Genomic DNA, 26,231 nt, shown 5'->3' with positions numbered 1-26,231 from the left:
CATTTAACATGGCAATCAATAGATTTATTAGAATAGTATGCATGTGTCTAAGAATATGTATAGCCAGACATTGGAAGGTGGGAGCACCTTCATGGCAGGAAGTGGTTGGGAAAATCAAGGAGACGTACTCGCTGTCAGAATCAGCTGCTTGGGCACAGGGTCAGCCAGATCAGTTTCAGAAAACTTGGTTCTACTGGATGTTAAGGGCTGGAAGCTATTTAGAAGAAATAGGAAGAGGGTAACAAGATGATTGAATGTCGGTATAGACCTGGGGCTTGGTTGGGAGAGCTTCTTGTTCTTATTTTTGTTTTCTCTTTCTCACAGAAGAGGGAGCAGAGGAGTTAAGGGGACATAGTTACTCTGAGAGGTTTTTTTTTTGGGGGGTTGCGAAAATAAGAATGGCACCTCCTGGTAGGGAAGGGGGGGGATATCAGTGGGTGGGAGGGGTAGGAGGGAGAGTTAATACAGGATTGCAGCTACAAGTACATAGAGGGAGAGATTTTTGCAGGATATCAGAGGTATGAGAATATAATGTTATGAAACTTATTTAACCTGTAATATTGACAAGTTTTATATAGTAGCAACTATAAGTATCCTTATGTACAAAAGGAGCAATTTGAAGAATATTGTATTGTTTTATTGTTGTGATAACCAAATAAAAAATATTTCAATATAATAAGGTCCAAAGCCGGCAATGTTCCTAAGTCATTACCTCCCAGGTGCAGCACTATCAAGTTAGGCTGCCCCCACCTTTTGTGTGCCTTCTGCAACAATGCTGGCAAATCGTCCCACACAAGGCCCCTGCGTCCTAACCACCGGTAGTTGGCCCTGGACGTTTGGAATCCAAGTTGTTGCCCTTCCGGCATCCGCAGCGCCCTGATGGATGCCCAATGGATAAAGGAGTGGCCTATTATCCATACTCGAACCGTGGGTGAACTTCCTAATGTACCTGGTGAAACAGACGACACCCCATTAGTCGGTCAAAGCCCTGACCCCTAACACAACCCCACCGTTCAATCCCTTGTCAGCTGACCCCCAACCCACACCAACCCGCCACCCCTTGGGGTACCCCCTCGGGACCCCACAGATAACCTCTAATGGTCCTGAGCCACATCCACCTTAGGAATGTGTTCCTGGTGTGGGCCTAATATACACTTTAAACTGTGCTGACCTCCACCTCCCCAGACGCTTTATCTCCGCTGAGGAGTCACCCTTCTCTGCCACGCTAGTCGCTGCGCCAATCCTAAACGAATGGGCAGCGATTCTTTTGGGATCCAAGCCCTCTATCTCAGCCATTTTCGTGAGTACCCTACGAAACTGAAATACAGACAATGCTGACCCATCCTCGTGTACAAGAAACTGGTCACACTGCCCAGGACGGAGTTTTGAAAACTCCTCTACGCAGCGCACTGGACAGCATAACGCTTCTTCTTGACTGGCCAGGGGTAGCCATGTTCTGCTACCCTCCTGATCCGTTTTGGACCTAGGGACAAATAATAGCACCCCTCCTTGTGCCAACCGCACGTGCTCCGCCAGGACCCCCCCTGTGCCCTTCCTTTTGGATGATGAAACTAACTCGCTCACCTGAAGGGCCCCAGCAAATGCCATTGCAAAAGCCGTTCGAAAGAGCAATCTCTAGTAGTCAGACTTACACACCTCTTGTAATCTGAGCGCCAACTGCCTCAGTCTACTGGCTGTAATAGGTTCCCTGGGGTCCTTAACCCTGGGAACCATTCTCCCCCAACCCTTCAGTACTTTTTGAACCAGAAAAGTCCTAGAGTGGTCCCCAAAACCTAGTGCCCTGTTAAAGAATGCAACTGCTGACAGCCTACCCGCAGCTCCAGCCTTGCTAACTCCATCCCTTCTCAGCCATGCCAGCCATTCCAACACATGCACCCTAGTGGCCCCTTGTACCTGTACGCCCTTCTGATGACAGAAAGCCTCCCATCTGTTCCAGTGGCCCAGGTAGGTGGCCCAAGTCTTCGGAGCCAGGGATGCCTTAACTAAACCGAGGATGCCTTCCCAGCCTTCATCAGCTGCCAAAGATTAGATGGGCACGTTAGACCCTCCTTCGCCGCCCTGGGTGCTGCTTTCCTAAACTGCCCCCAATTGAATCGAGAGAGAGCATCAGCGATCACGTTTTGCACTCCCGGGACGTGTATGGCGGTGAAACAAATGTTGAGCTGCAAGCAGCGCAACACCAGGTGCCTCAGATAGCATACAACATTAGGTGAAGCCGCAGACAACCTATTAATGGCGTACACCACACTCAGGTTATCTGTCCAGAAAACCACCGACCTGTTTGATAACTTAATCCCCCATATTTCCACCGCTACAATTATCGGAAACAGCTCCAATAGCGTCAGGTTCCTGACACACCCAGCCTCTATCCACTCGCTGGGCCACGGAGCCGCACTCCATTCCCCGTCCAGGTATGCTCCATAACCGGAGCCCCCTGCCGCGTCCGTGAAGAGATGCAGTATTTGATTGAAAACTGGTGGGTGCCTCCAAAGGCAAACCCCGTTGAAGTTTACCAGGAAGCTTTCCCAAACCCCCAAATCCTCCTTTATCTCAGCTGTTACACGTGCCCATTTCGCTCGCCCAGAAGGACCTTTCAATTGGCCTTCCAGGTGGCGATTGAAAACCCTCCCCATGGGGATCACCCACCCCGCAAAGTTCAGGAGGCCCAGCAATGACTGGACCTCCCTAATGGGGACCCTCTCACTCCCCATGAATGATCTGACCGTCTGCAACATCCGCTGCACCTTGTCTTCAGGCAATCTGCAGACCGCATGCACTGTGTCAATTTCTATCCCCAGAAATGTTATACACGTACTGGGACCCTGCGTCTTATCGTCCGCCAGTGGTACCCCAAAACATGCCATCATGTCTATCATGACTTTCATGAGCTGTTCGCACTCAGCGCAACCAGCTCTCCCTACCAAAAGGAAGTCGTCAAGGTAATGGGCAACCACCCCACCCCCAGATGCCGTCTCGACTACCCAGTGCAGAAATGTACTGAAACACTCGAATAGCGAGCAGGACAAGGAACACCCCATTGGGAGGCACCTGTCCACGTAGTAAGAACCCTCAAACTTCATCCCCATAAGCCTAAAAACTGAGGGATGAAGCGGCAACAGCCTAAATGCCACATGCCCTGACCACCTCTAGAGCATTATCAAAAGATTGATAATGCACCGAGCTGAGTTCGGGGTCAATCGCGTCATTGACCGATCCCCCTTTTGGGAAAGACAAGTGATGAATCAGTCTGAATTTCCCTGGCTCCTTCTTAGGCACCACCCCCAAAGGTGAGACCACCAGGTCTGCAATCGGAGGCTCAGCGAACGGGCCGGACACCCGCCCCATCGCCACTTCCTTTGCCAATTTCTCTCTCACCACGTGAGGGAATTCGTAAGCCGTTTATAAATTCTTGTGCCCTTTTGTTCCCAGGACATCCCTTGTAACTGGTATCTCAAAACCCCATTCCAGACCAGCCTGGAGCAGATCAGCTGCCCCCCGGTCTGGGTAATTAGCTAGCCATGCTAGCATTGGTGACAGCTTAAGAGGGGTTGGGGCCCTCCTGGTTTCTGAGCTGGTTTAAGCTGCCCTTGCTCCTTGCGTTTAATGCAATCAATTCCTGAGTGGGAGCCCCCGCAGTATCTACAGATGTGCCGAAAAGAACAACCGATCCCCCTCTCGCACAACTTGTCCTGGAATTTCCAGCACTCGCACCCCCAGCTACTAGACCTTGCGCCCTGCCGGGGCAACCCCTGCCGCGCGGCCGCGCCTGGGCGGGGGGCGTGGTGACCCCTTCCAGCCCTAACTTCGACCACAAGTGCGTGTCCTGTGTGCCGAAATGCAGTAAGGCATTCCCAACCATTTTCCTCCTGAAGGCCATGTCATACTCTCTCCATGCCCCCTCTTTGAATCTCACGTGGATATCCTCAATAGTATCCTGGTACTTAAAGAGGTTGTGGCCCTGCAGCGGCCACCTATCCACGTAACAGGCCGCCAGCACCCTGAAACATTTAAGCCATTCTTCGTATGTTTCAGGCCTGCGCACCCTTTTCGGCCCTGACCCATCCAGGGCTCTCTCTTTCACCCGAAATGCATCCAGTGAGAGGTCGAAAATATTAACATATTGACCCTTCTTTATCTTTTTAACTACTTTTGTCTTGAGATGGCCATACAATGAATGGACTAGGCACGGGTATGTGTCCCCTTGCGCAGCCACCTTACGCGGCACAGCGGCCCCGGGCACGCTGCCCACTTGGACCTAGCTCCTCCTCCACAGGCCCTGGCCCTTTAGCACTATCCATTGCATGCCCTGCCGCCATTTTCTTGATCCATCTAAACATCCTACGCTGCCCTTTCCCAACCAGCCCCAGGTCCTCCCCACTCTCTGAACCTGACCCACTAGTTGAAGACCCTGTGTCAGCATGTAATGTTTGGTGTGCATATAACTCACGATTCCCAGGGGGTCTGCGTCGACGGGTGCCTGTGCCGATGTTCCTGGATGAACCGACTGTTCCCTGCTCGGCCCTGCCACCTCCAGTGCACTGGCAGCCTCCGATGCCATCGCCGACGTAGTCCTGCTGTGCACCTGTGGAGACAAAACAACTTGGGGAGTACTCTGGCTGACAGGTGGTGTGTCAAAGGAACTATTCCTCCCATCCACCCTCTGCTACCCCCCAGTATTCATCCCCAGAGCTGCCGAAACAGCCCTCCTTATTATGGCCTCCTGACCAGGCCCCTCCAGGGCGTGGGCACTCAACCCTTGGGGGGCCTGTTGCCTAGCCACCTCACGCAGCACAGCCTCTACTGCCTTTTTTATGATTTCCTCCTGCACCAAACCACCATGCCCTTGGGCATCATTCGCAACACACATGGGCAAACCTTGCCTCATATCACACTGCTCCCGGTTCACATAACCCAAACATCTGTGCCCCCACGTGTATCGCATCAACACTCTTGTCACACTGTGCCCTTTCATCCGTAACATGCGTTATCCCCGCATGCGACCACCCTCTGCTCCTAGTGGCATGTCCCACAAGCGTACCGCTAATTGCATCCACAATTACCCCCTGAGTATTCACAGCAGACCCAGCCATACCAATGCGGCCGCCAGTGCCACCATACATGCCCGCCTGTGCCCCTGACTGAGGTCCCACCACGCTTGAGCCAGCCTGCCAACTCACACTTTGCCCATCTACTCCAGCCACACTCGCTTCACTCCTTAGGCCGCAAGCGCCAATACCCATGCGCGCATGCACAGAAGTGCAAGGCCCTCTGATCGCCGCGCGAGCATGCGCGCTTGTACTGGGCCCTTCTTCTCCACTGCCTCTCAGCGTCTCGGCCTCACCAACAGGCCCGGCCGCCCCCGGTAAGTGCGCCCACTGCCTTCCTAAGCCACCCGTTGGCCCACCACCTGCGACCGGAAGCCTCCCCAAGTTACCTGGGCCGCTCCGGTCGCGTGTGGCTTCTCCTCCTTCACTGGCCCTCTCTCCAAGATGGCGGCCGAGATCCTCCTCCTCCAATGAACTGGAGGAGTACGTCCCGCTGCGCTCTCTGCAATGCCTTGCGCGTTAGGCCCCGAGCACCCGGCCTCTGCACCTGCCCCACCACCGGCAGCCTGGGCTGCGATCTGGCTCTGCCCATGCCCAGGGGGGGACATAGCCATCGACATTGACTGGGCCAAGGCCAAGACCGCCGCCATGGCTGCCGGTGTGAGCGCAGGCAATTTCGCAGCAACATCGCCCCCAACCAGCGTTCCCATGCCACTAATAGATGTGCCCCCTCTGACCCCACTAGGCCCGGACACAACCTCACCCCGGCCTACACCAGGCCGAGATTGGCCCTCCCCAGTAGGGGCTGAAACAACTGCTCTAGATTTGGGCCCTGAGCCCCCTCTCCCCCCCCTTGGCAGGCCCCTTCCCTTTATTAAAACTCCTCTGGGGCCTATCTTTCTGGGGGGTGGGGGGTACCACATCATCAGACCCATGCTCCTTAATCTGTCTTGCAGGTCCTTTCTTTCTGGACGCCAGCTCCACGACCTCCCTGTATCTCTTAGGTGGCAGAGATTTCCTCCTGGATCTATCCATTTCCAAATATTCCTTCAGGGACACAGCAGAAAACTTTCTCCTTGAAGTCTGGAACCGAAAAGAGGCCGGACACCCTGCTGCAGGACCCTATAAAGGTAAGCACAAACACCTCCTCCTCTCCTGCAACATTGTAACAAACACACTCTACCATCCTCCAGACTTCAAGTTGGTAATCCCTTAATGTTGTTACAGGCCCACTAGAGGGCCCTCCACTCTCATTATCTTTATCGATGTTAGCCCTCAATTACGGTAATATTTTTGTGTTCCACTTGTAATCTAGCTCACTATCAGGCTGCGTGATGAAATTTTCTGAATGCAAATATAGAGGGTAAGTGGAGCACAATTGTTACAATGAGAAATGTAACCGCGAACATGAGAACGTGTTATTTTGAACACTAGGACCCTACCACAGTTGAGACGTGGAAAAAAATGACAACCTTGCTTGCGCAAACTCCCTGTAAATAACTCTCTGTATACTTAAAATGATGAGCACAAAGTGGAAACTCACACTCCTATTGCAAGCTCATGGTTAACCCTTGAATGATAGTCACATTAACACTAGTAATATTAAACCAAAGTGTAGCCACCAATTAGAAGAATAGATATAAATTAAATCAGAAAGATATTTAAAATTGCATAAAATATCTGAATAGTTAAAGAAAAAGAATTGGGATTCACTTGCCCAAAGTAATTTTTAAAATGTTTGCTATCACTCTATTTAAACAGAAATAGAGCCTTTGATCTTTTAACCTATGAAAACTATATATTCTTTTTTTATTTTGCAAAGAGAGCGTTCAGAGGATCACAGTTTCAACTAGCTTATTCAGAGATTTCAGAAATTATTGCAAAATTACCCAAAAAATTATATATATATTTATAAAGATGTTCACATTCCACAGAAACTTTCAGCTTTCTAACTGTAAAAAAAATATCATAACAAATATGTTCATTGGATTCCTCTGATTTGTCTCAGACCAAACATATATATTTTTTATTGTTTTTGACCATTTTACGTTTTTTTTTCTACAGCTATGTCTAAAATATTGCCATGGGCTAACTCTCACATGGTATAGCATAACTGTCAAATTCTCAAAATTTACCCCCAAAACTATACATATTTCTGAAGTAGACAATCCAAGCTATTAATCTAGGCCCATTTTGGTATATTTGATGCCACTATTTGGCCACCAAAAAGTTGTTATTTACATACAAGTACTGCTGTCATAAGACAAATGTTTGTAAAACCTTCTCTGGGATTCCCTTTGTTCAGAAACAGCAGGCATGCATGGCATTGTCATTGTTTATGGCAATTAAAAGGCCGCTTATTGCAGCTGTGCAACACTATTCTAAAATTCTCAGCAGTTAAAGGGTTAATCAGATATCTTATAACCTTAATTCAGGCTGTAGTATAGAGATTACCCTGCCACTTGACAGTTTTCAGTTTAGGGATATTATTATGTTTAAAATATATATTTTTTCTGTAGTGTAGTGAACCCTCCTCACCCACCCACCCACCTCCCAGATCCTCCAAAAAGCTCTCTAACCCTCCCCCATCTCACTAATAGCCGCCGTCCACACTACACAGAAAAAGGGGATTTTTGAGAGGGAAGAGGGAATTCTACACTACAGATTTATTATTTTTTTATTAATAAAAAAAGAGTCAAAAGGGACAGTATACACCAATTTTCATATAACTGCTATTATTATATTATAAAGAATAAATATGCACAGATACTAATATAAAAATACAGTATAAAACCGTTTAAAAACTTACTTAAAAGCTTCCAGTTTAGGTCTGTTTAAAAAATTACTGGAATACCCACTGCAAGTGGAAAATATCAGACCCCCCTCCCCCTTCCTTTGCATATGAAAAGATCCTTTAAACAAACAGAAGCAAGCTGGAGTAGGTATACGTCAGTATTCTCCTAAATCTTTGGGGCTTGGTTAGGAGTCTGAAAACCAGAGCAATGTTATATAAAAATAAGCAAAACTATCCATTGTAAAAAAACAACAACTTTATGAGCTATATAAATAGATCATCTACAAAACATTTATGCAAAGAAAAAAATGAGTGTATAATGTCCCTTTAATTTGTTATTGGCATACAGTCCACCAGTATTTTTTATCTGTAGTGTAGCGACTCCTCTACACCTTCCCCTTCCAAGATCCCCTTTATATCCCCTTTTTCTGTAGTGCTGTAGTGTAGGGTACGCCTTCAGATGAGTTTGCTCCCCCTAAGCACCATAATCCCCACAGCAACCTAAGCCCACTACACTATTAACCCCTTATGCACCATAACCCTCAACACAACCTAAGCCCACTAGACTATTAGCAACTTAAGCGCCATAACCCCACTGAAACCTAAGCCCACTATTAACCCCTAAAGCTTCAAAAAAACAATGCAACCAATCCCTTCTACACTATTAACCCCTAAAGCAAAATAAGCCACAACATTAACCAACAATATCACACAAAAACCCACAACAGTAAACCAAAACAAATTAAACCAATCATTAACCAAAAAGTACACAGCAATAAACAACCTGAGTAAACAACCACAAAGTAACCAACACATTAAACAAAAATACATAACAATAAACAACAACAAAGTAAACAACACATTAAACAAATGTTCAGAAGAATAAACAAAAAATGCTAACAAACTGAAAGTAAATAAAAATAAACAATAGTGCACAAAAATAAACAACAACAACGTAAACAACACATTAAACACATATATTATGGACTTGTCATTGCAGTAATCACCTGGTATTGATAGATAAATAGATAGATATATAGATAGATGATAGATAGATAGATAGATAGATAGAGTAGATAGATGTTAGATTTAAAAATAAAAAGACCATTTTATTCTAAGTAAAGAACAAAAGGTATTTAAAGTATTCTTAAAGGGACACTCAAGTCAAAATTAAACTTTTATAATCCAGATAGAGCATGCAATTTTAAACAACTTTCCAATTTATTTCCATTAACAAAATGTGCACAGTCTTTAAATTTACACTTTTTGATCCACCAGCTGCTACTGAGCATGTGCAAGAATGTATAGAATATATGTATATGCATTTGTGATTGGCTGATAACTGTCACATGATGCAAGAGGAGTGGAAGTAGATATAACTGGGAAATGTGTCAGAAATAACTCTACTTCTCAATTGAATTTCAGAATAAGTTCTATTACATTGTCTTTGTATCATGCACTTGTTGATTATGCAAATCTACTATATTTACTGGTCCTTTAACATACCATTGGTTTTAGCAAAGTCGTCCTAATGCACCTCCAGAAGAGGCTTTTGTAGCGTGCCCCATAGAAGTCTATAGGGAAAGGGAGTTTGCTTGGTCACACTATCTGACTTCCAGATGTTAGTGTGTTTCAATCGTTTGCTCTCGCACTAACATTTTACTTTCAATTTGAAATACGATTGCAAGAATATTATGCTATTGATAACAATCAGACGGCATCAGAATGAGGCTCCCATTGGAGCCTATGGAAGCACGCTCTTGTGAGCACAAGGCTTCCCAGAAATGCGATCGCAAGCTCGTGTTCACATTACTGACAACTTGTAATACCAGCGCACATTAGTGTGTGCTGGTATTACATAGTGGTGTGCAAATATTGCTTTCATGAAAGCGATATTTAGCTCTCCACTTGTAATCTGGCCCTGTATACACATTATTCATATACCACATCCCCAGCTCCTGTCCATTTTAGCCATACCTTTACAGTCATATCAGTCTCGACTGCTGTTCAGTGGCAATATTTCCCAGTGTGACAAATCTAGTGAATGTACAGTGAAACGGAATTTTAAATATGCATAATTTGAAGTGTTACTGCACAGAAAATATATATTTGTCAGACCGGGGGACTATGAGCCTTGCAAACCCAAACTGGCAATTTCTTGTTGGTCTTACGATATTTTTAATATCAGGGCCATAGACTGATGCACAGCTTTAGGCCCATATTTATCAAGCTCCGTACGGAGCTTGAAGGGCCGTGTTTCTGGCGAGTCTTCAGACTCGCCAGAAACACCAGATATGAAGCAGCGGTCTAAAGATACCTGTTAGCAGGCGGACAGGAATCGCCGGAAATCAACCCGATCGAGTACGATCGGGTTGATTGACACCCCCCCTGCTGGCGGCCGCGAGTCAGCAGGGGGCGGCGTTGCACCAGCAGCTCTTGTGAGCTGCTGGTGCAATGTTAAATGCGGAGAGCGTATTGCTCTCCGCGTTTAGCGAGGTCTTGCGGACCAGATCCGCACTGTCAGATCAGGTCTGCAAGACCTATGATAAATAGAGGCCATAATGTTAAACTTTTCAGTTAAGCATCCATGCTTTGGAGAGAATTTAAAGGTAAGTGCTCCTATTCAGGTTAAATGCAACTATACTGCATTATGTGAATTATCTGCTTATAAATTGTTAAATACCTTTTGAATTATTGTCCTGTCTAGTACAGCTCTGTATAATCAAGGTCCAAGTTCTTTGATGGAACATGTTTTGGTCATGCATTTTTGGAACCTTAGTGACATTTCTTTTGAAGATTAGATAGTTTTTTACCAGAAAAAAAAATATGTTTTGTCTTTGAATTTCCATTTATATTAGATTGAGCTCTCATCATAAATAATGAATGCATATATTAAATTGCTGGTCAAAAGGGTGACATCACAGAAAAAAAAAAAACATTTTTGAAAGGTATAATTACTGTTTTAACCTATGGAGCCTTTTGCATGACAACCTTAAACTTTTCTAATTGCAGGTAATTGGCTGAGGTTACATTTTTTAATAATCTGTGCCCGGTTTGAAGATTGTAAACAATTTCCTAACCTCTTAATGAATTTTAACACATGTATCAAAGGCATATGTGAGACAAAGACATTAGTTTTTAAATATATGTGATACAGAGTTTTTGCACCATGGAAAAACAGAACTCACCCTTTTAATGAGTGACATATGTCATACTAAAGCCACAACATCAAGTAATGATTTAAACATCATGATTTAGATTATACATAAAAAGCGAACATGCAGGAAAATGATATGGGATATTGTTTCATGCACTTATACAGTTTTTTTCTTCTACACCAGTATATTCTATAGCTTAGAAAAAGGCAGTTTTAATACATTATCTAGATTTTAACGTATTAGAGTATGTTACTAATTGCTTACAGTCTGTAACTGCTATGACACAGATATTGTATAAAAAACAAGAAATGTTTTATCAGTCATAATAATTAATAGAATATATCAACATTAAATGTACAGAAGAAGAGGCTGTACAGTGAAAATGAATAACAATGATGAAAATAAGCCATTATGTACTTTAAAATTTGAATGAATTGGCATAGGATAATAACAACTTCAGTTCATCAAGGAAGCAAGTCCCACTGATATTAAAGTGTTTGTTTTTCAGTAGGTGTGAATGCATGTAGACAAATGAAGGAAATGAATGATCAGGTGCACTAGGCAGATTAACTAGGTCATTTATTTCACAGGCTGTTCTATTCATGACTGTGAACTAATATCTAAGAATGTATAATTCTAGCCCACTGTGTGACATAAGCATGAGGGGACACATGCTAGACTTATGTTTGTCAGATTAAAGGGGATAGAAAGGTCAAAAATGAAATGTGCCTGGGTGCCTTTCAATTTGAAATATAAGCATTCTTTCAATATACTTTCATCATAAAATATGTTTCTAGTAAAAGTTATTACTGTTTTTCTGCGGCATACGCATATATTCTGTGACGGCCCATGCACCAGTATACAAACACCATGCATACTCTAGACTTAAAGGCCTATTTATCAAAGGTCTGTCGGACCTTCGCTGAATGCGGAGAGCAATACGCCGCCCCCTGCAGATTCAACAGGGGGGGTGTCAATCAACCCGATCGTACTCGATCGGGTTGAATTGTGGTGATCTCTGTCCGCTTGCTCAGAACAGGCAGACATGGTTATGGAGCATAGGTCTTTAGCCTGCAGAAACATGGCCCTCAAGCTCCGTTCGGAGCTTGATAAATGGGCCTCTTAATTTGTGTCATACAAGCCCCTCCTAACTCTCTCAGAATGTGTGGTGTTTGAATACAAGTCCATGGCTCCTCACAGAATATGTGCGTATGCCAGTAAAAAAGAGTAATAATTTTTAATTGAAGCATTTTTGCTAATGGATGTATATTGCAAAAATGCATATCTATCAAAAAAAAATTCACCCATACATTTGATATCCCTATCTATGTCCCCAGTAAAACATTATTTTTATTATATGATTATCAGATAGATAGCCCCATACAGTGATACAGGCAATGTCAGAGAAATGCTGGATTTCTTTTGAAACTTAGCTGAAGAAAATAGCCATTGTCATCTATGCTTGAAGTGCCCCTGCTGTGTATGGAGGCAATGAGAGTTTGACCAGCAAAGACAAGTGTTATCTGGATGAATATCTGTATAATGAATGTATAAATGCTGGGTTTCATATGAATATGGATATTTGTAGACCTAACAAGCAATGATTGATAGTAACATTTTAGATAAATGCTGCAAATAGATTTATACATATTTGACAATTTTTCCCTTTATTTCACAGGAAAACAAGAGGTCCTTAATCATAAACACAGACATATGGATATTTTATATTTTAACATAAAAATTAATAACCCTATTATTTTTATTTCAGATCTGCATAGACAAGATTCATGCATTCAGGATTTATTAGAAATATGAAATATATTATATTAATATTGGGGTGCAGTGCAGTACTGAATATGAAATATGCTGTGTTTGTATATAAATGTGGGGAAATGACCTGGTGACATTTTAAATGGATTTTAAGCTAATCAGTTAGCAGTATAAATTACTTTGATATAATATAATGTTAAAAACATAATGTATTTGGTATTGGGGTAACCAGAAAAATGATATGATACTACCCCATCTATAATTAATATTGTGATTTATTAATGCAATAAATTATAGTATGTTTAATATAATCATTGTTTGGGAAGATATTTGAACTGGCAGTATGGGATAAATGTTAGAAATTGTTAAATGAATCAGTTTGTTTGTCATGCTGCTCCCCGATGGCCAGAATCCAGTATAACAGTCAAAAGATTTGACTGTTAAAAGATGCGTTTCCATAGTAACAATATATTGCATAGGGCCAATCAGAGAGATGCTTCCCAGGTGACCAATGGGATGATCAGTATCCACAAGGGCCTCCCACATGGTTTCATCAATGATTGAAAAAATATATATGTCAAGGAAAGAGAGAGAAAAAGGGACAGGCTGCTGACCTTGAGTGATAACTGACTGCTGGGTGTTTGAAATACAATAATTCTAAGCAAGCTGACTACCTTTTCTCATTGATTGCAAAAATTTACTTATTTGTCTTCTGAGATGAAACAAGAAGTTTTTGGTAACTGAATTATCGATTTTGGTCATTTTGTAAAGTATGAAAGGTTGCTAATTACAGGTAATATTTTAAAACAAAATATATGCATAGTCGCTGCAATTAAATTACAACTGATAGATTTAAAGAGCATATTTATATTTTAGAATTATATTCATAGTACTGAATAGCTTTTAGCTTGCCTTTTTGTATGCAACATATTCAAAACAAACATTCATTGTTGCAATAAGTGATGGATTAAAGAGAGCAGTTTGTATTTTAACTTATATTCATAGCCTGTGTATTTTAAACTAATCATAAATTTTAAGTTGTTTATCTTTGAAAAAAAAAAAAAAAAATATATATATATATATATATATATCTTAGAATTGGTTTTAAACTGTAAGTAACTAACGGCTAGATTTAGAGTTTTGTCGGTAAAGACCCGCGTAGCTAACGCTGCTTTTTTTCCCAATGCACCCTTCCAACAACGCTGGTATTTAGAGTTGTCTGAGGGGCTGCGTTAGGCTCAAAAAAGGGTGCGTTGAGCCTAACTTAGCTCCACCTCAACTCTCAATACCAGCGTTGCTTACGGTAGCGGTAAGCTGGGAAAACGTGCTCATGCACGATATCCCCATAGGAAACAATGGGGCTGAGCTGGCTGAAACAAAACCTAACACCTGCAAAAAAGCAGCATTCAGCTCCTAACGCAGCCCCATTGTTTCCTATGGGGAAACACTTTCTAAGTCTGCACCTAACACCCTAACATGAACCCCGAGTCTAAACACCCCTAACCTTACACTTATTAACCCCTAATCTGCCGCCCCCGCTATCGCTGACCCCTGCATATTATTATTAACCCCTAATCTTCCGCTCCGGACACCGCCGCAACCTACATTATCCCTATGAACCCCTAATCTGCTGCCCCTAACACCGCCAACCCCTATATTATATTTATTAACCCCTAATCTGCCCCCCCCAATGTCGCCGCTACCTTACCTACACTTATTAACCCCTAATCTGCCAACCAGACCTCGCCGCCACTATAATAAATGTATTAACCCCTAAACCACTGCACTCCCGCCTCGCAAACACTAGAATAAATAATATTAACCCCTAATCTGCCCTCCCTAACATCGCCGCCACCTACCTACAATTATTAACCCCTAATCTCCTGCCCGCACCGTCGCCGCTACTATAATAAAGTTATTAACCCCTAAACATAACTCGAACCCTAACCCTAACACCCCTCTAACATAAATATAATTTATATTAAACAAAATAATATTCCTAAAATTAACTAAATTATTCCTATTTAAAACTAAATACTTAATAAAAAGAAAAAAGAAGAAAAAGGCGCAACACCTCTAAGTGCAATATGTAAGTTCAAACACACAATTAATTCATAGCTTAACAATTTAAAACTCACAAAGACAACCTCAATGAAAATGAGGTATGAAACAGGCACTGGAGAACCATCCAGGTCTCAAAAAACGTTATCCCTTAGTTGATGTCAACCATAGAAAGGATTTGTTTAAGGCATCCAGAAGTTTCAATTGTTAACACAAAGGGCTTCTTATCACCATCAAATCTTCCAAATGTTTTGGGGTATAGCGTCCTGTATAGCAGTCAAAAAACAAACATAGCGTGTGCGGTGGGCGTGGCCTTACGCGTTTCGTAAGTGTTCTCCTTCCTTCGTCAGAAGCTGCCCACTTGTTCCATCAGTGTTCTTTTATGCAGGTTATGGCGTTCCTCCTCTGCAGGCGTTGCTAGTCAGCGTAGGAAGTGACAGGTACTTTTGAAACTGCTCTGCGATTTTTGTTAAAGAGTAACACTGAACAACTACAATTTGTGTCTAATGTTTGTAACAATATAATACATCTGGCTGACAATAGTTTTAGTCCACATGTGGTTACAAAAAAGTTAAAGATTTGTGCCATATTGATTAATATAAATAACAATATTAAAAGGAATAAATCCTTTCTAAAACAATATATAAAGAACAAAACTTAAAATGCAAACTAATCATATAAAACTCAGATCGTACATTAAAATGCAAATAGTTGATTTACCGATGTACACATTAAAGGGACAGTCTACACTAAAAATGTTCTTACCTAAAAAGATAGATAATCCCTTTATTACCCATTCCCCGTTTTTGCGTAACCAACACAGTTATATTAATATACTTTTTACCTCTGTGATTACCTTGTATCTAATCCTTTACAGACAGCCTCCATATCTAAGTGCCTTGACAGACATGCAGTGTAGTCAATCAGTGAAGACTCCTAAATAACTTCACGGGAGTGAGCACAATGTTATCTATATGACACATGTGAACTAGCACAGTCTAACTGTGAAAAACTTTCAAAATGCTCTGAGCTAGGAGGCGGTTTTCAACTGTTTAGAAATCAGTTTGAGCCTAGCTAGGTTTAGCTTTTCAAAAATACCACCAAGGGAACAAAGCAAATTTGATGATAAAAGTAAATTGGAAAGTTGTTTAAAATTGCATGCCCTATCTGAATCATGAAAGTTTAATTTTGACTAGACTGTCCCTTTAAATAAATTAATGATTCATTCAACGTAATATTTACAGAATGAATATGGTATACATTTAACAATAAAATTAAAATTAAAATTAAAAGACCAACCTTTTATATATATATATGAGAACGGATCGTATTAGTAGGGCGTGTATACATGAATTCTTGAAAAATGAGGCAATGATGCAATACCTGTTTGTATGCTGATATATACACATTCTGCATATTTAATAAAACTCACTGCTAAAAATAGACTCTCACTTTAATGAATCTTAAACACATAATAAAACTGGCTCGTACGTATACAAAAAAAATGTACTTATAAATATTGATAAAATATAAAATTAATAAAGTAAATTATATCATTCCTATCGCTACATTAAGAGTACTAACTAATCTGAAGACATATGTATGTATAATTCAAATGTAAGTGTGGATTCCAAAAAAAAATGTTTATCGCAATAAATATTGTTTAAAAACACTTAATTAAAAAAAATTTGATTTTAAAACCTATAAACACCATAATTACATGGGAAAATTAATTTCTATTATTGAGAATTCATAGAGACTATTTACTTCATATTCTCACTTCACTGAACCGGAGTTGTTTATTATGTGTCATTATTAATTATCATATTTCCACATCATACATAGGAATCTTATTCATCAACCAGAAATGCAGCAAAATCTATCTCTCTATTCATACCCTTTGGTTCAAGAGACCCAAGGGTTCTGATCCAATAGGTTTCTCTACGTCGTAGGGCCAAAAGTCTATTACCCCCCCCCCCCTTACATCAAGTCCCACTCTTTCAATAGCCTTCACTTTAAGGTTCTTGGGATCCTTGTTGTGTACTTCAGAAAAATGAGCAGAAACCCCATGGGTTAAAACTCCTTTTTCAATATTCACCAAATGTTCCCTTAAGCGGGTTTTCAGACTCCTCTTGGTTCTTCCTATGTAAATTTTACCACATGAACAGGAGAGGTGATACACCACATGCGTACTTTTACAATTAATACTCTCTTTGATTGGATATATTCAATTGTCTCTCAAGGATCTGAATTCTAAATGATCTTTATCTATATGTAGGCAACTCAGACAGTTCTTCCTCCCACATTTGAAAAAAACGGTTGATCTCATTTGTAACCAGTTTATTTGCTTCACATTCTCCCTTAATTTGCTTGGCGCTAAGATGTTTCTTAGGTTCTGGTTTCTCTTAAATACTATCTGTGGTTTATCTAATAGTATATCTTTTAAAATAGGATCTTGCAGTAAAATGGGCCAGTGTTTATTAAAAGACTTTTCAACCTGTCGTGAACATCTATTGAATTTTGTTATAAACAGTGGTTGAATCTTATGAGATTCTGTTTTCAATTTTTTCCATTTCGGTACTAGTAGCAATTGTCTATTCAGATTCTTGGCTCTAGTTTATGCCTTTTGAACTAGTGCTGAATCATAGCCCTTGCTGAGAAATATGTTCTTAATTATTTCTGATTCCCTCTCAAATATTGCTAGGTCTGTACAATTCCTTCTAACTCTTTGGAATTGGCCAAAGGGTATATTCTGGATCTATTTGTGATGGTGTCCACTAGATGCATGTAGATATGCATTAGTATCTGTAGTTTTTCTAAAGAGACCACTGATAATCTGATCACCTCTGTGTGTCAAAGTGAGATCTAAAAATATAATTTGGTCTTTATGATGAGTTTCAGTAAAACTAAGATTCAAAAGGGTTTGATTCACATAATTCACAAAATCCTGAATTTCCTCTAACCCCCCTTTCCAAATTATGAGGATATCGTCAATGAAACGAAACCACCTCACAATTTTGTCTGAGTGTGGGTTCTTTGTGAAGATGTACAGGTCCTCCCACCACCCCATATATAAATTTGCGAAACTTGGGGCGAATTTCGTCCTAATCGCAGTCCCGGTGGTTTGGATTTAAAAATCATTTTCAAATAAAAAGTAGTTCTTTTTTAGAATAAAATCAATATCTTTCAAAATAAATTCCCTTTGGGACCTTTCTATGTAATTTGTTTTCCTGAAAAAATACTCCACAGCTGTCTGACCCAAATCGTGCGGTATACACGTATACAAAGAGGAGACATCAAGTATGACCCACATGTACTCCGGGTACTTTCCAGGTGCACTTTGTAAGCTGGTTAATAATGTCCATAGAATCTCTTATATAGGACTTTAGACAAGGAACCATTGGATTAAGTATTGTGTCAACATACTGGGATAGTTTAGTGGTTAGTGACCCTATCCCGGACACTATCGGTCATCCTGGTGAATCCACCAAACTCTTATGAATTTTAGGAAGGTGGTAGAACACCACAGTTTTTGGCTCTACCACCTTTAAAAATTTTAATTCGGATTTATCCATTATTCCTTGTTCTTTTGCTATATTTATCAAATTATTATATTGTTCGCTAAAAATCTTTGTAGGATTCGACTTTAGCTTAACATAGGTTTCAGTGCCACCTAATAAACGGTGCACTTCTTTAAGATAGTCTACCCTCTCCTGCAGAACTACTCCACCGACTTTATCGGCTCCACGGATCACTATAGTGTGATCATTCTTTAAATCAGTTAGTGCTTTTCTCTCAATTTGACTTACATTGAGTTTCCCATTGTTATTCTTATTACCGATACAGATCTGTTCAAGATCTTTCAACACTAGTTTGCTAAAAACTGGTATGAAATTCCCTTGAGCATAATGGGGGAAAAAAGTGGAATTTGGTTTCAGACCTGTGTGATTAACTTTTAGGTCTCTTGATTCCACCTCTAATTCTTCTAGAACTTGTATAATCTCATCATTATATTGTTCAGAATTTCTCTCATCTAATTGGTCCTCTAGACTAAGAGGCAAATCAGATATAAAAGACTCATCATGATTGATTACTACTTGTTCATCCAGATCTACTGTCATTTCTATTGGATTCTTACTTGTATTAGCGTAAAACCTCTTAAGTGTTAGTTTTCTTGAAAAATTTTCAAGGTCTATAAATAAATCAAAATCTCTTGGTCTATTTGTGGGTGCAAATGAGAGTCCTTTCTCAAGGACACTTGCTTCTGCCTTATTCAGGATTTTCTTACTAATATTAAATATTTTTTGGCCATGTTCTTCAATCATTGCCATTCTCTTTCTTTTATTCTTTTTGAGTTGGAGTCCCACCCCTCCTCTACATCCTCTTCTCTTTCTCCTCTTTTGGGGTTTCTCCCCATCGGGGAGTTGTATGCCCCTAAAAAAGACGGTGAAGAGGGTCCATGATTTGGTCCCCTATTAGGTTTGAAATAATTCCCAGTTTTTGTATATTGATTCTCTCCACCTAAATTCTGCCAGTTCGGCACTTTAGGTTTTGCCACTAAATTACCATATGATAAATTTTCATTCATATGTTTGTTCTTATTTTTATTTTTATTGGGGTGCTGGTATACTCTCATCTAGTGGACTCCATGATCATCCTGTTTATTGTTAATCCCATTATATTCATAATCTCTATTTGAATTCCTTCTCATCCCTACGTTCTGTTGTTTGGGAGTTCCCTGGTTCTTAGAGGGCCAATACTGTGGGTAATGATTTCTGTTCATATTTCCATTATGCCCACCCTCAGAATAATTACTATTAGTGTTTTTATTTTTGTTTTTAGTCTTATTCATATGTACATAGTCATTGGGTGTTTCTAGTGAATTAGAATTTCCCTTTTTCAATTTTTTATTGGAATTTGTATAATTATTCCTTAAACCTTTATTTTTATTTTTGTTATTAGGGTTAAACCTAGGTTGGCCATTGGCATAAAATCTGTTTGATTTATCTATTATGTCGATTTGACTGTTGTCTGGTTGCTGAATGGGTTCCTCAGCAGTTGTATTTGCAAGTAAAAAAGCATTATTGAGTTTCTTTTTCTTAATTTTAATAATTTCAGCCTCAAATGCTGTGACAGAGTGTTTATTTCTCTCATCAAGTTCTTTTAGGTGTTCATTTATTCCACATTTATCTAACTCTTCTTCGATCTCATTAATTTGTTCAGTTAGAGTTTTTACTTTTTTATCTCTATATTTTATGGCGATATTAATTAATTTCGTGGAACACTCACCTAGAGCTTCCTCCCACTCAGTGTGCAGCTCTACCTCATCTAATTCAAAAATGCAGGTTTTAGACACTTTTAGCCCATTAGGTATAAGGTTATTCCCTTTGTAATTCTCTAAAGCTATCATGTCATACCAGTGTCTAACCTGCATTTTGGATAGTTTTTCTAACTTTTTAAATAAAAATTTGGGATTAGAAGATTCACTGAGGTCGCTTTCAAAATTGGTAGACAGGATTTTACTCCTATTGGTTACACTGAAATATTTCCCATATTTAGTAGCCATATTTACAAAATCTGAGTTGTTATTTACCACTCAAAATCTAAATGATAACTTCTTATATTCTATGAACAAAGTTATGTGATGGTAATTTCTTCAGGGGCCAACTTGTGTCTGCATAGATTATTTAATATATATATCCAAATAAAGATATTTCCTTTTCCTGAGGATCTCCTATAGTTGTAAATAGAGATTCACCTGCATACAAACAGATAAGCTTGCCCCAATATACTAAAGTTTGCTTATACTATTCAAACACTGAACATTGAATTCAATATAAAGTGGTGTGTATATGCATAATTAGGGGGCTCTGATAACCGGATTTGGAACTGAATAAAAAGTAAAAAGAAGAAAAAGGCGCAACACCTCTAAGTGCAATATGTAAGTTCAAACACACAATTAATTCATAGCTTAACAATTTAAAACTCACAAAGATAACCTCAACGAAAATGAGGTATGAAACAGGCACTGGAGAACCATCCAGGTCTCAAAAAACGTTATCCCTTAGTTGATGTCAACCATAGAAAGGATTTGTTTAAGGTGTCCAGAAGTTTCACTTGTTAACACAGAGGGCTTCTTATCACCATCAAATCTTCCAAATGTTTTGGGGTATAGCGTCCTGTATAACAGTCAAAAAACAAACATCCAAATCCGGTTATCAGAGCCGTGTCAGATATTTGGCAGCAACCCCAATCTGAATTTAGCTGTGAATACAAGATTATCAGCTTGAATATATCCTTTTTACAGTGGGGCGCTTATATATTTATTTTTCTGTAATTATCATTTTACACATTAGGTGAAGTGTACACTTAACCTTTTTTGTTTCTGTACTTATAAGCTGACCCACATTAAATGTTGTATGCATTTCATCATATGTATAGCATATCTGCTGTTTTGCTGTATTTAAGTGATTTTAGTGTATTTGAATAATACAGCAATTTATTAATTGCATAGCATTTATATTACTATTGCACTTTATTACATGTATGTATGGTAATTATCTGGCTATATAGAGTGAGTTTGACGTCTCACTACTCCTCCCCTACACCTGCAATAAATATCCTAGTCCCCTAATTGTGCATATACACACCACTTTATATTGAATTCAATGTTCAGAGTTTGAATAGTATAAGCAAACTTTTGTATATTGGGGCAAGCTTATCTGTTTGTATGCAGGTGAATCTCTATTTACAACTATAGGAGATCCTCAGGAAAAGGAAATATCTTTATTTGGATATATATATTAAATAATCTATGCAGACACAAGTTGGCCCCTGAAGAAATTACCATCACGTAACTTTGTTCATAGAATATAAGAAGTTATCATTTAGATTTTGAGTGGTAAATAACAACTCAGATTTTGTAAATATGGCTACTAAATATGGGAAATATTTCAGTGTAACCAATAGGAGTAAAATCCTGTCTACCAATTTTGAAAGCGACCTCAGTGAATCTTCTAATCCCAAATTTTTATTTAAAAAGTTAGAAAAACTATCCAAAATGCAGGTTAGACACTGGTATGACATGATAGCTTTAGAGAATTACAAAGGGAATAACCTTATACCTAATGGGCTAAAAGTGTCTAAAACCTGCATTTTTGAATTAGATGAGGTAGAGCTGCACACTGAGTGGGAGGAAGCTCTAGGTGAGTGTTCCACGAAATTAATTAATATCGCCATAAAATATAGAGATAAAAAAGTAAAAACTCTAACTGAACAAATTAATGAGATCGAAGAAGAGTTAGATAAATGTGGAATAAATGAACACCTAAAAGAACTTGATGAGATAAATAAACACTCTGTCACAGCATTTGAGGCTGAAATTATTAAAATTAAGAAAAAGAAACTCAATAATGTTTTTTTACTTGCAAATACAACTGCTGAGGAACCCATTCAGCAACCAGACAACAGTCAAATCGACATAATAGATAAATCAAACAGATTTTATGCCAATGGCCAACCTAGGTTTAACCCTAATAACAAAAATGAAAATAAACGTTTAAGGAATAATTATACAAATTCCAATAAACAATTGAAAAAGGGAAATTCTAATTCACTAGAAACACCCAATGACTATGTACATATGAATAAGACTAAAAACAAAAATAAAAACACTAATAGTAATTATTCTGAGGGTGGGCATAATGGAAATATGAATAGAAATAAGAATCATTACCCACAGTATTGGCCCACTAAGAACCAGGGAACTCCCAAACAACAGAAAGTAGGGATGAGAAGGAATTCAAATAGAGATTATGAATATAATGGGATTAACAATACACAGGATGATCATGGAGTCCACCAGATGAGAGTATACCAGCACCCCAATAAAAATAAAAATAAGAACAAACATATGAATGAAAATTTATCATATGGTAATTTAGGGGCAAAACCTAAAGTGCCGAACTGGCAGAATTTAGGTGGAGAGAATCAATATACAAAAACTGGGAATTATTTCAAACCTAATAGGGGACCAAATCATGGACACTCTTCACCGTCTTTTTTAGGGGCATGCAACTCCCCGATGGGGAGAAACCCCAAAAGAGGAGAAAGAGAAGAGGATGTAGAGGAGGAGTGGGACTCCAACTCAAAAAGAATAAAAGAAAGAGAATGGCAATGATTGAAGAACATGGCCAAAAAATATTTAATATTAGTAAGAAAATCCTGAATAAGGCAGAAGCAAGTGTCCTTGAGAAAGGACTCTCATTTGCACCCACAAATAGACCAAGAGATTTTGATTTATTTATAGACCTTGAAAAATTTTCAAGAAAACTAACACTTAAGAGGTTTTACGCTAATAAAAGTAAGAATCCAATAGAAATGACAGTAGATCTGGATGAACAAGTAGTAATCAATCATGATGAGTCTTTTATATCTGATTCGCCTCTTAGTCTAGAGGACCAATTAGATGAGAGAAATTCTGAACAATATAATGATGAGATTATACAAGTTCTAGAAGAATTAGTGGAATCAAGAAACCTAAAAGTTAATCACACAGGTCTCAAACCAAATTCCACTTTTTCCCCCCATTATGCTCAAGGGAATTTCATACCAGTTTTTAGCAAACTAGTGTTGAAAGATCTTGAACAGATCTGTATCGGTAATAAGAATAACAATGGGAAACTCAATTTAAGTCAAGTTGAGAGAAAAGCACTAACTGATTTAAAGAATGATCACACTATTGTGATCCATGGAGCCGATAAAGTCGGTGGAGTAGTTCTGCAGGAGAGGGTAGACTATCGTAAAGAAGCGCACCGTTTATTAGGTGACACTGAAACCTATGTTAAGCTAAAGTCGAATCCTACAAAGATTTTTAGCGAACAATATAATAATTTGATAAATATAGCAAAAGAACAAGAATACTGGATACATCCGAATTCAAATTTTTAAAGGTGGTAGAGCCAAAAACTGTGGTGTTCTACCACCTTCCTAAAATTCATAAAAGTTTGGTGCATCCACCAGAACAACCAATAGTGTCCGGGATAAGGTCACTAACCACTAAACTATCCCAGTATGTTGACACAATACTTAATCCAATGGTTCCTTGTCTAAGGTCCTATATAAGAGATTCTATGGACATTATTAACCAGCTTACAAAGTGCACCTGGAAAGCGGAGTACATGTGGGTCACACTTGATGTCTCCTCTTTGTATACATGTATACCGCACGATTTGGGTCAGACAGCTGTGGAGTATTTTTTCAGGAAAACAAATTACATAGAAAGGTCCCAAAGGGAATTTATTTTGAAAGGTATTGATTTTATTCTAAAAAAGAACTACTTTTTATTTGAAAATGATTTTTACCTCAAAACCACCGGGACTGCGATTGGGACAAAATTCGCCCCAAGTTTTGCAAATTTATATATGGGGTGGTGGGAGGACCTGTACATCTTCACAAAGAACCCACACTTAGACAAAATTGTGAGGTGGTTTCGTTTCATTGACGATATCCTCATGATTTGGAAAGGGGGGTTAGATGAAATTCAGGATTTTGTGAATTATGTGAATCAAAACCTTTTGAATCTTAGTTTACTGAAACTCATCATAAAGACCAAATTACATTTTTAGATCTCACTTTGAGACACAGAGGTGATCAGATTATCAGTGGTCTCTTTAGAAAAACTACAGATACTAATGCATATCTACATGCATCTAGTGGAAACCATCACAAATGGATCCAGAATATACCCTTTGGCCAATTCCAAAGAGTTAGAAGGAATTGTACAGACCTAGCAATATTTGAGAGGGAATCAGAAATAATTAAGAACAGATTTCTCAGCAAGGGCTATGATTCAGCACTAGTTCAAAAAGCGTATACAAGAGCCAAGAATCTGAATAGACAATCGCTACTAGTACCGAAACGGAAAAAATTAAAAACAGAATCTCATAAGAATCAACCACTGTTTATAACAAAATTCAATAGATGTTCACGACAGGTTGAAAAGTCTTTTAATAAACACTGGCCCATTTTACTGCAAGATTCTATTTTAAAAGATATACTATTAGATAAACCACAGATAGTATTTAAGAGAAACCAGAACCTAAGAAACATCTTAGCGCCAAACAAATTAAGGGAGAATGTGAAGCAAAAAAACTGGTTATAAATGAGATCAACCGTTTTTTTCAAATGTGGGAGGAAGAACTGTCTGAGTTGCCTACATATAGATAAAGATAATTTAGAATTCAGATCCTTGAGAGACAATAGAATATATCCAATCAAAGAGAGTATTAATTGTAAAAGTATGCATGTGGTGTATCACCTCTCCTGTTCATGTGGTAAAATATACATAGGAAGAACCAAGAGGAGTCTGAAAACCCGCTTAAGGGAACATTTGGTGAATATTGAAAAATGAGTTTTAACCCATGGGGTTTTTGCTCATTTCTCTGAAGTACACAACAAGGATCCAAAGAACCTTAAAGTGAAGGCTATTGAAAGAGTGGGACTTGATGTAAGGGGGGGTAATAGACTTTTGGCCCTACGACGTAGAGAAACCTATTGGATCAGAACCCTCTGGTCCCTTGAACCAAAGGGTATGAATAGAGAGATAGATTTGGCTGCATTTCTGGTTGATGAATAAGATTCCTATGTATGATGTGGAAATATGATAATTAATAATGACAAATAATAAACAACTCCGGTTCAATGAAGTGAGAATATGAAGTAAATAGTCTCTAAGAATTCTCAATAATAGAAATTAATTTTCCCATGTAATTATGGTGTTTATAGGTTTTAAAATAAATTTTTTTTTAATTAAATGTTTTTAAACAATATTTATTGCGATAAAAAATTTGTTTTTGCAATCCACACTTACATTTGAATTGTACATACTTATGTCTTCACATTAGTTAGTACTCTTATTGTAGTGATAGGAATGATATAATTTACTTTATTAATTTTATATTTTATCAATATTTATAAGTACATTTTTTGTATACGTACGAGCCAGTTTTATTATGTGTTTAAGATCCATTAAAGTGAGAGTCTATTTTTAGCAGTGAGTTTTATTAAATATGCAGAATGTGTATATATCAGCATACAAACAGGTATTGCATCATTGCCTCATTTTTCAAGAATTCATGTATACACGCCCTACTAATATGATCCGTTCTCATGTATATATATAAAAGGTTGGTCTTTTAATTTTAATTTTATTGTTAAATGTATTCCATATTCATTCTGTAAATATTACATTGAATGAATCATTCATTTATTTAATGTGTACATAGATAAATTAACTATTTGCATTTTAATGTACGATCTGAGTTTTATATGATTAGTTTGCATTTTAAGTTTTGTTCTTTATATATTGTTTTAGGAAGGATT

Source organism: Bombina bombina, chromosome 3 (genome assembly GCF_027579735.1).
Source record: "Bombina bombina isolate aBomBom1 chromosome 3, aBomBom1.pri, whole genome shotgun sequence".
NCBI lineage: Eukaryota > Metazoa > Chordata > Amphibia > Anura > Bombinatoridae > Bombina > Bombina bombina.
This window is presented reverse-complemented; position numbering follows the sequence as displayed.